A 12,355-nucleotide genomic window follows, 5' to 3' on the forward strand; every position below is an offset into this window, starting at 1 on the left:
AAAGAGGGGACTCGGATCAAAAAGTTTGAAAACCACTCAGGGTGCAGTCAGGAGGTGGCTCGGGGCTGTGTGTGGGCCGGGGAGTAGCTCAGGGTGCAGGCAGGGGATAGCCAGGGGCTGTGTACGAGCAGGGGAGGGCTCCTAGTGCGGCTCCCAGCTTGGGGCGGGGGGGTGCTGGGGCTCCAGGCTTCAGCCCCCTGCTGCTCCTGGCTTGGGGGGGTTGGGGGAGTGCTGCTGTAGTGGCACAAACTGCTCCACTACACCGACATTAGCCTGTGCCGCTCCCAGCTTCGGGGAGGGGGGGCACTGGCTTCAACCCTGTACCGCTCCTGGCTGGGGTGGGGCACCAGCTTCAGCCCTGTGCCGCTCCCAGCTTCAGTGCCAGGGCTCGGGGTCCCCCTGGAAGGACTCACAGACCCCCAGGGGGCTGCAGACCCCCAGTTGAGAACAGCTGTTCTAGAGCTAGTTGGGTGTTAAATAAGATAGATTAATTATGGAATTCCCAGATTCTATTTACTCACAATGAAAAGCATAGCAAAAGAGAGATTTGTTTAATTAAGAGAAGAAAAATAAACTACTCTAGAAATGTGTTTCATACAAGAGACAAAATGTGGAAAATGAATAGAGTGAAATATTCAGAATATATCAGAAATGAAGCATTGGGAAAAGCTGCTCTAGCAATTCATCTGAAGTCCAGTTTTCTTTTTGTCTATGATGATGTGAGGCTTGTGGTGTAGAGAAAAGTAAGGTTGTGAGATTTTCAGCAGAAATTCCAAAATGCCAATTAATAGTGTTCTGATACGTTGGCTTTGGCCTTTTATGCTGAGTGCTGTCATTGTGTATGTAGTGATAAACAATCGTGGTGATAGACACTATTGTACAGAGAAACTTTGCCATGGGACTTGTGAACTTGGCATGGGTCAAGAAAAGAGTTTAGAAAAGCATATTACAAAAAAACAACCCCATATACCTGACATGATTCCTATTTCTTTGGAGTGGTAATGGGGAGATGTTAGTTCAATTACACACTTAAAACCAAAAATATACTGTAAAGTGCTGAACCTCAGAGTTGAAATGTAAAGCATCAGAGGAAGAGGCTGTAAATTTAGGTCTTAACTCTCACACAAAGATTCTTCACTCAGCTCCAGACTGCAAAGGTCCCATTTACTGCATCACAAAGGGAAAAAGCTTATTTATTTTTTAAGAGGTTCATAGAGAACTGAAACTCCAGAAGTTTAATGGTCTGATTAGCCACTAAACTGCTAAAGAAATGTAATTTTTTTACAAAATTATTAGCTGGATTCGCTCCAAAGTGTACTAAAGATGCTCACAATACTGTAATATACACAGTGAGGGGAAAGATCTGCCTACTACAACTTATGGTGAATGATGGACAGTGAAGAACACTTTCCATGTGCATAATTTTGTAGGAAAATGTTTCTTCACTGCTTTTATAGAATACTATGGAAATCTAAAAGGGAAAAGTGTAGGTCATGCAGATATTTTTTCCTGCATATGTTGCCAGATTCACACGTCCTTTCCATACTCCAGTGCTGAGTTCTACAGGGTTGAGGGAAGAAAACAGTAAGTTGTTTGTGGGTTTTTCTTTTTTTACATGCCAACTGCTTCATGTTCCACAAATGGTTCTGTAACTAGAAGTGACCTTGAGACCAACTGTACTTTTAACTTTTCTCAACAGATAGTTTATATTTCTGTCTCACACATTTTACTCTTTGCTGTAGGGCATTTGAGATTGGGTGGGGGTGAGTGGGGCGCCTGGAACTCTTTATATTGTGACGTTCTTTGCCATTATTGTAAAATGAAATCTTGGAGAGCTTTAGGGGGTCTACTGGCAGCTGTTAATGAGGCTGTATTAACCTCAGTCACCACACTATGAAATAGTATAGTATAAAAACATATAGTGCCAGGACCAAGCTGCCTAATAAATGGCATGATAAGGGGACTAAATGTCTTAGGGGATTGCGATATAGAACTTTTCACCTCTAGCTCACTGTTTTAAATCCAGCATGGGTTGGTAGTGAGCAAAGGCCATTATCATCTGATGGCTGTTAAATAGCCTATGTGAAATGAATTGGTGGTCTCATTTCATTTCCTAGGGGACAGATTTCTGTATTATAGTTGATGATAATTGGCAACCTAGGTCGAGGCTCAACATAGAAACCAAAGACTGGAAGGACATGGAGATCAAATGACTTTCTCATCCCTATAGGTGGTCCCTCCAGGTCAGCTCTCCGTCACATTGCCACAACACAGTGTGGGAGTTCACATTGTCAGGTCTTGTACAAACTTGTTCTTTCAATAGACAGCACACTTCATATAAGCGGTTCTGCATCTGAGGGCTAAATTCTTCACCCTTAATCATGCTAACTAGTACTGTACTCCATTTATTCAAATTAAGGGACTACATATGTCATAAGATACTACTCCCATAGTGAGTAAACGTGAAGAATTGGGGCCTCTAAAGTTATAAATTAATGGGCTAATTATTAATAATAAAATAGTATGTCTTTTAAGTCTCTTATTTCATACTAAGGAAGCAGGCAAGCAGAATTTTTAGTTTATTTTATTACTTCTGACATCTAAGCTGACCCTTGTCCATATGGTCTAATTAAAATGGCACCATACTATTTTAATACTGTGGAGAAGAGAAACTTCTTCAGTGGCAAAACAATTGACTAGTCATTCGTTCCCCCTCAAGATCTGCAAACAAATTAAAAATATAGTACTTGTGGCACCTTAGAGACTAACAAATTTATTTGAGCATAAGCTTTCATGAGCTACAGCTCACTTCATCGGATGCATTCAGTGGAAAATACAGTGGGGAGATTTATATACACAGAGAACATGAAACAATGGGTGTTACCATACACACTGTAAGGAGAGTGATCACTTAAGATGAGCTATTACCAGCAGGAGAGTGGGGCGGGGGGAAGAAAACCTTTTGTAGAGATAATTAATTCCAATTCAGCAGTCTCTCGCTGGAGTCTGTTTTTAAAGTTTTTTTGTTGAAGAATTGCCACAGAGCCAGAAGAGTACCCAGAAGTCACCTACTACTGGACAGGCCCAACAAAGAAAATAACAGAACGCCACCAGCCATCACCTTCAGCCCTCAATTAAAACCTCTCCAACGCATCATGAAGGATCTACAACCTATCCTGAAGGACGACCCATCACTCTCATAGATCTTGGGAGACAGGCCAGTCCTTGCTTACAGACAGCCCCCCAACCTGAAGTAAATACTCACCAGCAACCACATACTGCACAACAGAACCACTAACCCAGGAACCTATCCTTGCACATGTCTATTCAGGGGACACCATCATAGGGCCTAATCACATCAGCCACACTATCGGAGGCTCGTTCACCTGCACATCTACCAATGTGATATGTGCCAGCAATGCCCCTCTGCCATGTACATTGGTCAAACTGGACAGTCTCTACATAAAAGAATAAATGGACACAAATCAGACGTCAAGAATTATAACATTCAAAAACCAGTCGGAGAACACTTCAGTCTCTCTGGTCACTCGATTACAGACCTAAAAGTGGCAATTCTTCAACAAAAAAACTTTAAAAGAGACTCCAACGAGAGACTGCTGAATTGGAATTAATTTGCAAATGAGAGACTGCTGAATTGGAATTAATTTGCAAACTGGATACAATTAACTGAGGCTTGAATAGAGACTGGGAGTGGATGGGTCATTACACAAAGTAAAACTATTTCCCCATGTTTATCCCCCCTCCACCCCCCACTGTTCCTCAGACGTTCTTGTCAACTGCTGGAAATGGCCCACCTTGATTATCACTACAAAAGGTTTTCTCCCCCCCCCCCGCTCTCCTGCTGGTAATAGCTCACCTTTCCTGATCACTCTGGTTACAGTGTGTATGGTAACACCCATTGTTTCATGTTCTCTGTGTATATAAATCTCCCCACTGTATTTTCCACTGAATGCATCTGATGAAGTGAGCTGTAGCTTACAAAAGCTTATGCTCAAATAAATGTGTTAGTCTCTAAGGTGCCACAAGTACTCCTGTTCTTTTTGTGGATACAGACTAACACAGCTGCTACTCTGAAACCTAAAAATATAGTGATACAGTTATCAGAAGAAGTAAATTACAAACAAACAAACAAAAAAACCAAACTCCACAACAGTTACAGCCAAACAACTCTACAGCACTAATGAATAGGATAGCAAAAAGGGCAAAAGTGTTTCACCAAAAAAAAAAAAAAATGGGGAAAAATTGTTCATGGTTTTTCATATTTTTGTTTTTTTGTTTTTCAAAAATGTTAATTTCATTTTGGTAGGAAAATTTTCACTCTCTAATATTCATATATATTTTTTCTATTTGTTTTTTGGTGGGTTCCCCCCCGTCGTTATTTTGAAACAAAATCTTTGGTATATAATGTCCTAAAAATGCCTGTGCATAAATTGTGGAAGAAATTTCTATATTTCTATGCACAGCTGTGGTAGCTTTAAGTACAAATGGCTACATTAGTGCCAAGATACCATGCCCTTCTATTGGAAGTGACTGTTATTAAATAATATTTGAAAAATTGTTTTAGAATGTAGTAGACTTAGCTGATGGGCTAGGAAATAGGATGAGGCATCTCTGGATTATACCCTTCCTTCCTGTTCTTCCAGGAGGCTTGAATTAGTGTACAAAGTTCCAGTAATCCAGCCTGGAAGTCAGAAAGTCTTGGACCATTGTGTTGATGTCGGAGATTCTGGAGGTGGACACCTGTCTACTAGGAATGGTATTCAGGCGGCCAACTTGTTAAAACAGGGTACTGAACAACCATCAGGTGGTAGAAACTGATATTCACTGCTAACCTGGAGAGGACTCAAACTGGTGACTTAGATTATTTTTAATTTATCCTTGGAAATCAAGATTATAGATGTGAACTGAGGGCTCCAACTGGGATTTAATTAGTGTATTTTGGACTGGGAAATGTGTCTCCATGCTATTATGCAGTCATGCCATAGCCCTAATTCAGGGGTGGGCAAACTTTTTGGCCTGAGGGCCACATTGGGGTTGCAAAACTGTATGGAGGGCTGGGTAGGGAAGGCTGTGCCTCCCCAAACAGCCTGGCCCCGCCCCCATCTGCCCCCTCCCACTTCCCATCCCCTGACTGCCCCCCTCAGAACCCCTGACCCATCCAACCCCCCCTGCTCCTTGTCCCCTGACCGCTCCGTCCCGGGACCCCCCGCCCCTAACCACCCCCCCCGGGACCCCATCCCCTATCCAATCCTCCCTGTTCCCTGTCCCCTGACCCCTATCCACATCCCCACCCCTGACAGGCCCCCCCGGGATCCCACGCCTATCCAACCGCCCCTGTTCCCCGACCCCTGACTGCCCTCCCCCACAGAACCTCTGCCTCATCCAACCGCCCCCTGCTCCCTGTCCTCTGACTGCCCCCCAAAACCCCCCACCCCTTATCTGACCCCCTTACCATGCCGCTCAGAGCAGCATGTCTGGTAGCCATGCCGCTCGGCCGGAGCTAGACGTGCTGCTGCTCTGCCTGGCAGTAGCTCGCAGCCCTGCTGCCCAGAGCGCTGCCTGCGTGGCAGTGTGGCTGCTGGGGAGGGGGAACAGCAGGGGAGGAGCCAGGGGCTAGCGTCCCCGGCCAGGAGCTCAAGGGCCAGGCAGGAGGGTCCTGCGGGCCGGATGTGGCCCACGGGCTGTAGTTTTCCCACCTCTGCCCTAATTTCCATGTCTGGAATGAATATATAATTAATATCCTGTACCTAGTTTTAATAGTGACAGTAACTCTAGTAAGAAGGGCTTTATTGCTTCTTGGCCCAGATAGAGTGCTCATGTATTTCCATGCTTACTGTTATCTGTCAAATAGATTGGCCTTGTCTGTGTGAAGGGACATCATACTCTCAGTTAAATCAGTTGTTCCCATATGTCTTGTAGGAAAACTATCATTTTTCAGAAATACATTAGGTGTGTGGACTCTTTTTAGTGCACACGCCTACTCTCTTTCTTCCCATACTAACTAGTGTTCCATTATGGGATTTGCAGTTCCTATAGTGGCCACAAGGAATGGGTTATTATGTCTTATAGGCTACATTATCTTTGTTAGGGACACAAAGGCAGAATGTCTGCTTCCTGATGTGGAGTAGCAGCTGCAAAACACCTGCCAAACAGTAATACATGACAACATGGGAAGAGCTAGCATAAAAAAAGGAACAGTCACCAGGAGCCAAATAAAGCTCTCCAATGATAATGTGAGATTTAAAGACACTGTTGCTAGTGTCATCATGTCCTTGCAGAAGGCATTGAGTTATAATTTTCTGTTTGTGGTGTACAACTCATGCCAGGCAACTAACACAAAATTCCTACATTTCAAAGGATTAATGGGCAAAAAATCTTTTTTTTGCTTTAAAGAGACAGATTAATACAAAAATGTGAAGATTTTTAAATGAAGGTGTATTTTCAGTGATAGATAGGGACCAGAGGGTCTCGGTGTGGACATTCCACACTGGTATGCCTCATTACTGCATCCTGGGGAGAAAAATACAGAAGGGGAAATTGGATAAACAAGAAAATAAAATGGATTGAAGGGGGGAAGGGGAGAATGCCTTCACTCTATGTATTGATTTCTATTCCCACACCATTTAAGCACTCTGTGTCTTTTAGTGAGAACAGGATTAAAGCACAGTGGGTGTTCAGTGTAGCCAAAAATCAGTCATTTTCATAGAAAAATTACCTTATTGCCCAACTCCCACGTAGGCTAGGTATATGATAGGTATGATAGAAAAAGTACACACACAAGGTGAAAGCTATGGTAATGATTCCGTGCCAGGTAACAGAGAGCTTTACTGGATCAGGCTTTCATAACTGTGCATGTGCAGGTGCATATTCAAAAACATAAGTGCATGAAATTATTGCATTTGTATGCATACTTGTGGTAACTCTATGTAAAAATGGCTGAAGTAGGTGTCAAGATACCCTGCTGAGGAGCACAGGATAAATGCATGGATAGATCATATCAGACAGAACGGGATGGGAAATATGGGCATTGCTTCTCCTTCAACATCAAATGTGGTAACAGCTATTCTTTTTTGTGTTTCCGCAATTCTGCTGTTCATATTGCATACAAAATGACCAATTAAATACTGTACAGGCCCTATTTAGCTGAAATATATACCCTGTATATAAGAAATATTTTAATTTCTGATGATGAATAAACAAAATATAGTTTATTTAGTCCAACTTTCACAAATATACTTGTCTTTAGCTTTTGGTAGGAATTTGGGAATACCCTTTGAACTCTCCCATCTATTGAAACTATATTATATTTTTCTTTGCATCGTTCAGTTAATTTCAGTTGCATTCATGTAGCAATATGGCCTCTTCTGCTAGACAAAACAGTACTGGTAAATTCTCAGGGTGGAAAATGCTATCGGTAATCAAAGTCTGTCTTTGCAGACAGTGCGTCCACCTTATTTCTTAGTAGTATTTAGTCTGAATAATTTTGGGCTGTATTTTTAAGAAAAAAACTCCATATTTTTTCTTCACAGTTAAATGAATCACTATAACGCTTCCTTATTGAAAGACGTAAAATATTATTTGAAATATTTAACTTCTGTTGAAGAAACAAAACACATTTCAACCCTGTTCAACTGAAACATGATTAGCTGGAGCTCTTGTATTTCATCGAGGCCTAGTGAAGAACGGCTGGCTTGCTTCTCCAAGGCCAGATGATCTACTAACTAGTGTCTCCAGTTCTGCCAAAGCTGAATTCTAGGTTCCACAAGCCCAGATCAGTGGCTAGCGTGTCAAGTAAATTTGCAAGCCATCTGGCTTTAAAGGGAGCACACTAGTTGAAGAGTTCCCCAGGCAACCACATCTTTACTTATCCCAAATTTTCTGTTCTACTCTGAGATGTTTAGCTCAATGGAGTTGTAATGTGTATAATTATCATTCTAGTTTTTATTATGTTTTTAATTAGTTGATTACCAAGCATTCTATGCATCTGCAACTCACCTCACACATACAGAGCACCCAAAACCCCCTGTTTGCATTCACGAAGAAACATGTACATGTGTTTCATTTGTTCACACTGCTAATTTTTGTATACATTTGAAATTACTTGATTTGTGCATGCAGTTCCTTATGTATGCATGATAATGCATGTATGTATCTGTTGCACCTTTTTTAGAATGTATGTTCTCAACCTGTACCAGGCCCAAAACCAACTTGGAAGATAGTATTTGAGCTGAATAGTAGAAAAGAGGTTTGTGAATTAGTTATCAACTCTTGAAACATAGCCTTGTTGTGATTTTTTTAGAGCGAGTGGGTGTCACATTCTGGGGTGCAATCCAGACCAATGAGGGTTGTGTCACCACCACCTCACAATGCTTTGCTGTTGTAGCTCTCAACCAGGACCATTCACAAACAGCCTAACAGCATGCAGATCCTGAGTGTCTGTGAATAGCTGCAGTCCTGTCTAGCACCTCTGACCCCAGCAGCCTGTCAGCAACACTCCAGTCACACTCTGGCTTCTACCAGCCTTGGTTCCTACTTGCAGGGTGATCCCAGAGCACTCCCAGTCCATAATCTTTCCAAAATATGTGTTCTGCACTGTCTAGCCCTTTTTAGTTCAGATATTACAGGTCCACTGCTCCTGTAAAGGGTCCTTATTCAACAGTTTGCTTCTTCAACTGGAGTTACCAAATGGTTCAGTTTAAACACAGCACTGGATTGGCTTAGATTAAAAAAAATAAAACAAGTTTATTAAGAAAAGAAGATAAGATTTAAGTGAATTCAAGTATCAGGTATTAAAGTCAGAAATGGTTGCAAGAGAAATAAGGATAAAACACTTCCTTGTAGCTAAAACTCAAGAAGCTAAATTTGGTTGAAGGTAAATCCTTACCATGTGTTTCCTGAAACAGGGCTTACCAAATTCTTAGGTCAAGACCTCACCTAGAAGTCAAAGGGCCGGGATCTTTTGTCATTTTAGGTAAAATTGAGAGAGACAAGGAGAGAGAGAGAGCTTTGGGTTTTCTGCCCCTTTCTTTTATAATCCAGTTTACTGTTGAAGCCTCAAAGCAAACTTTATTCAAACAGTAAAGGAGGTGACATGAAGTCTGATGGTGAAGGAGGTTCTATATTGTTTGCTAAAATGAAGATTGATCTGTTTCTACCCCACTTCATTGCCAGAGAATGGCCATTTGACTTTGATGACACCTGGCTGGAGCTGTTAGCTTGTCCTTTGTCTTTGAGAAACTGGTTTCCTCCTTTCCACACTTTGTCTGATAAACACATTGTAGTCATGATTTCAGCTTATGTGCATAACTCTTATTACCTATTTCATACATACATTACACAAGAATATTAATGATCAATGTATTATTAGTTTTCAGATGATAACTCACAAGGCATAATTTGTGCAAAGATTATTATATAGTGTGTAGGGTGTGAACACAGGGTGCTTTTGGTCACAGTGGGTAAGTCTGAGCACTTGACGTGACATCCTTTCTAAAACAACTCCAAACTATACTACATCTCAACGTCTCCTACTTCAACCGTTTTTTGGGAATATTTCTTTATTTAAATTTTCTTCTTGACACACACCCCTTCGCTTTCATCCTGCCAAAACAGTGATGATCACATGGCAATACTTGACTCAAAACAGTCTGAATCTGGAATATGGCTACATTATTTCTTTAATGTCTAGCAAAATTTTGTTGAAACGATTTTGTCAAACTGCCATTTCTATTTTGCTGAAAAAAAGAAAGAGCAAGTTTTCAGAAGTCTTTTTAGGAACTCTTTTTATTTGTGGTTGATGAAAGATTCTCTGTCCAGGTTTTTATGTAGGTGCTTGTAATGGACCTGCTCTGTCCCCATCCTCAGATGCCCCTTTGTCCTTTCATACCCCTCTGCTGCTGGACTAATTGGCCTATCCAGTCTGATTGATGCCTGAGTGATCTGAGTGCTGGCTCACCTGCTAGCTCCCAGCATTGTTGCAGTGCCCATCTCCTTAGTATCTGAGCATCCGCAGTTTCAGGAATCTGTCTGAAGTACAGGTTAACTAGAATATTGCCCATTGCTGAAAAGTTTGTCCTTTTGCTCAGGTTAGTAAATCTACACTATTCAGATTATATTTAAATAACCACTAACTTGAACTTAAGCAACTATAATGATATTTGCTCACTTTTTATTCATAGATTAGAATGCCCCAGATATGATACTGTTTGTAGTCGAGGACTGGGAACACCTTAGTTTTGATACATGTGCAGGTATTTGCATATGTGCACTTAATTTACATCTTTCTATTCTTCCACTTGTGTACTTGATCCAAAAGTAGCTGAATGGAATACATCAAGTTCCTTTAATTACCCTCTGAATAGAATACACCCTGGCTTTTGTGAAGTGGCTTCTCTGTTCCATTTTTATTCAAATTAAACATCAATTTAGATTAACAGAATTAAAAGGCACATTATGCATGCTACAAAAGACAGGTCATTATGAAACCCTTTTGGATATAAAAACGTGTATAATATTCATGCCTGGCTGTGCTTTATCCAACAGCATGCAAATACTGAAATAAACTCTCTGAATACTATAAAATCAAGCTTCTGTTTAAGTGGTTGGCCATAATTACTTCATTTAGAATTTATCCTGCTGGTGCTGATAATGAATTGAGCAGGTATTTATGTGTTCTCACTTGTCCTTCCAGAGGCATTGCGTCATAATTCAGAGTCAGTTAAGCAACACTGTAAAATACAGTGTTGTACAGGGCTATAGTCGTCACTGCTTAATAACAGATTTTCTGAGTTAAAGTAATCTGATTAGACAGATATTTCCATTCTAACTGGAGATAGCTGCATTTAAGAGTGTGTCCCCCCTCTGCTGTAGTGTCAGCAAGTGGATCTATAATATCATTCAAAAGAGACAGCTGCTAAAAAGCTATGGATTAAATCCAGACAAGAAGTATAGCTAGCAATCCTGAAGACTCCATAACGTCTCAGGGAGACTGCTCTGCCTTACACACACTCAGCAGAACTGATGTCAGAAAGTCATTATAATTTGGAGCCACATCCATCCTTGCCACTTCTAGTGCTGCATCTAAAGGATAGATCTATAGCTCCTCTGCAATGACCAGAAGTGGTGGGGTGGAGGGAGGGAAGCCCTTTGGCGGTAATGGGTCTGCCATCAAGAAAGGTTTGGTTTTCTATGTGTTTGTGTCACCAGGGAGACTAGTTCTTGTCTATAATGAACTCAGGGACTGACATCATTGTTCTCAACACATTAGGGATCCTGACCTCAGATGAGGGTTTTCTTTAATAAATCTCTCCAGCCAGAGCTGGATCTCTGCCGGCTGGCTCATTGCACTTCTTCCCAGCCCACGTCATAGTTTTATAGGGGATAATTTTTGCTAATTTGAAAAATATGTGTTAATTTGCATAGGAACTCTCCCTTCCCTACCCTGGTATGTCACACTCCATGGTGAGCCACTGGTTTTGGGTGGGGTGTATGCCAAATAACATAACACATGCAAGGCCCCATTCTGCTTCTTCCCCCTGCTACGACTGGGTACCTCCCACCTTTGTCTACCCAACTGGGCACATCCCGCCTGCCTTCCATGCTCCTTAGGCTGTGTGACTGTCTCCTCCCTGGTTTTTGAGGCGACAGGGTCTCTGGTTTAAGCCGTTCCATGAGTGAAGCAGCAATAGAAGATGGAGCCCAAGCACAGCGTTCCAAATGAGAGACGGTTTGGGAATTCAGTCTCCGCCATGGCCCATTGTTGCTGGAGTCAGAGGACACTCTGGATGGAGAGTTGGGGATGGTGCATTGACTGGCAGGTCTGATATGTAGTGTGGGTTCCTATTAGGTCGCACAGGCCATTACTTTCCCACCCCAGTATATAAGGTGGAATCTTTTCAGAGTGGTTCACTAAGAATTGTCCTGGATAATTGCTGACATTTTGAGACATGAAACCATGTTGTCATGTAACTTTTTTTTAACAGGGAGACAGAAACACAGTTATTCTAATGACCAATAGGTGACAGCACATAGTGATGGGAACAGGCAAATGAATCACTCGCAACAATGGCAGAAGCAGGTAAAGGGTCATTGAACATAAATGTTTTCTTTTAAACTATAACTGCTTTTTGGGAAAAGGTGTGTAGAGGGTTAACAAGAGTGGCACTAGTCAAAGTCTAGTTATCCAAAGCTTCTTGGGCCCACCCAACTGGTCAGGAGTTCTCAAAAGATAATTGGAATCTAATGCTTCTACTTGGGCCAAAAATAATGCAAGGATAGCTCTTTTCAGCATATTTTGATGTTCCATATACTAGATCAAGCCAAACCCAGAAAATGT

The 12,355-nt window shown here is 41.7% G+C and overlaps 1 long non-coding RNA gene across 1 annotated transcript in view; it reads left to right on the forward strand.

Annotated features, from left to right (window-relative positions):
• The window catches only part of LOC141982573 (uncharacterized), a 161,764-nt gene extending 149,716 nt beyond the window's left edge, over positions 1 to 12,048 (forward strand). Inside the window, exon 3 of the long non-coding RNA XR_012638123.1 lies at positions 12,003 to 12,048. This is a non-coding gene — a long non-coding RNA (uncharacterized LOC141982573). The remainder of the gene's footprint in view (positions 1 to 12,002) is intronic.
• Positions 12,049 to 12,355: the final 307 nt, after the last annotated feature.

This window comes from Natator depressus, chromosome 2, assembly GCF_965152275.1.
Source record: "Natator depressus isolate rNatDep1 chromosome 2, rNatDep2.hap1, whole genome shotgun sequence".
Taxonomy (NCBI): Eukaryota; Metazoa; Chordata; order Testudines; family Cheloniidae; genus Natator; species Natator depressus.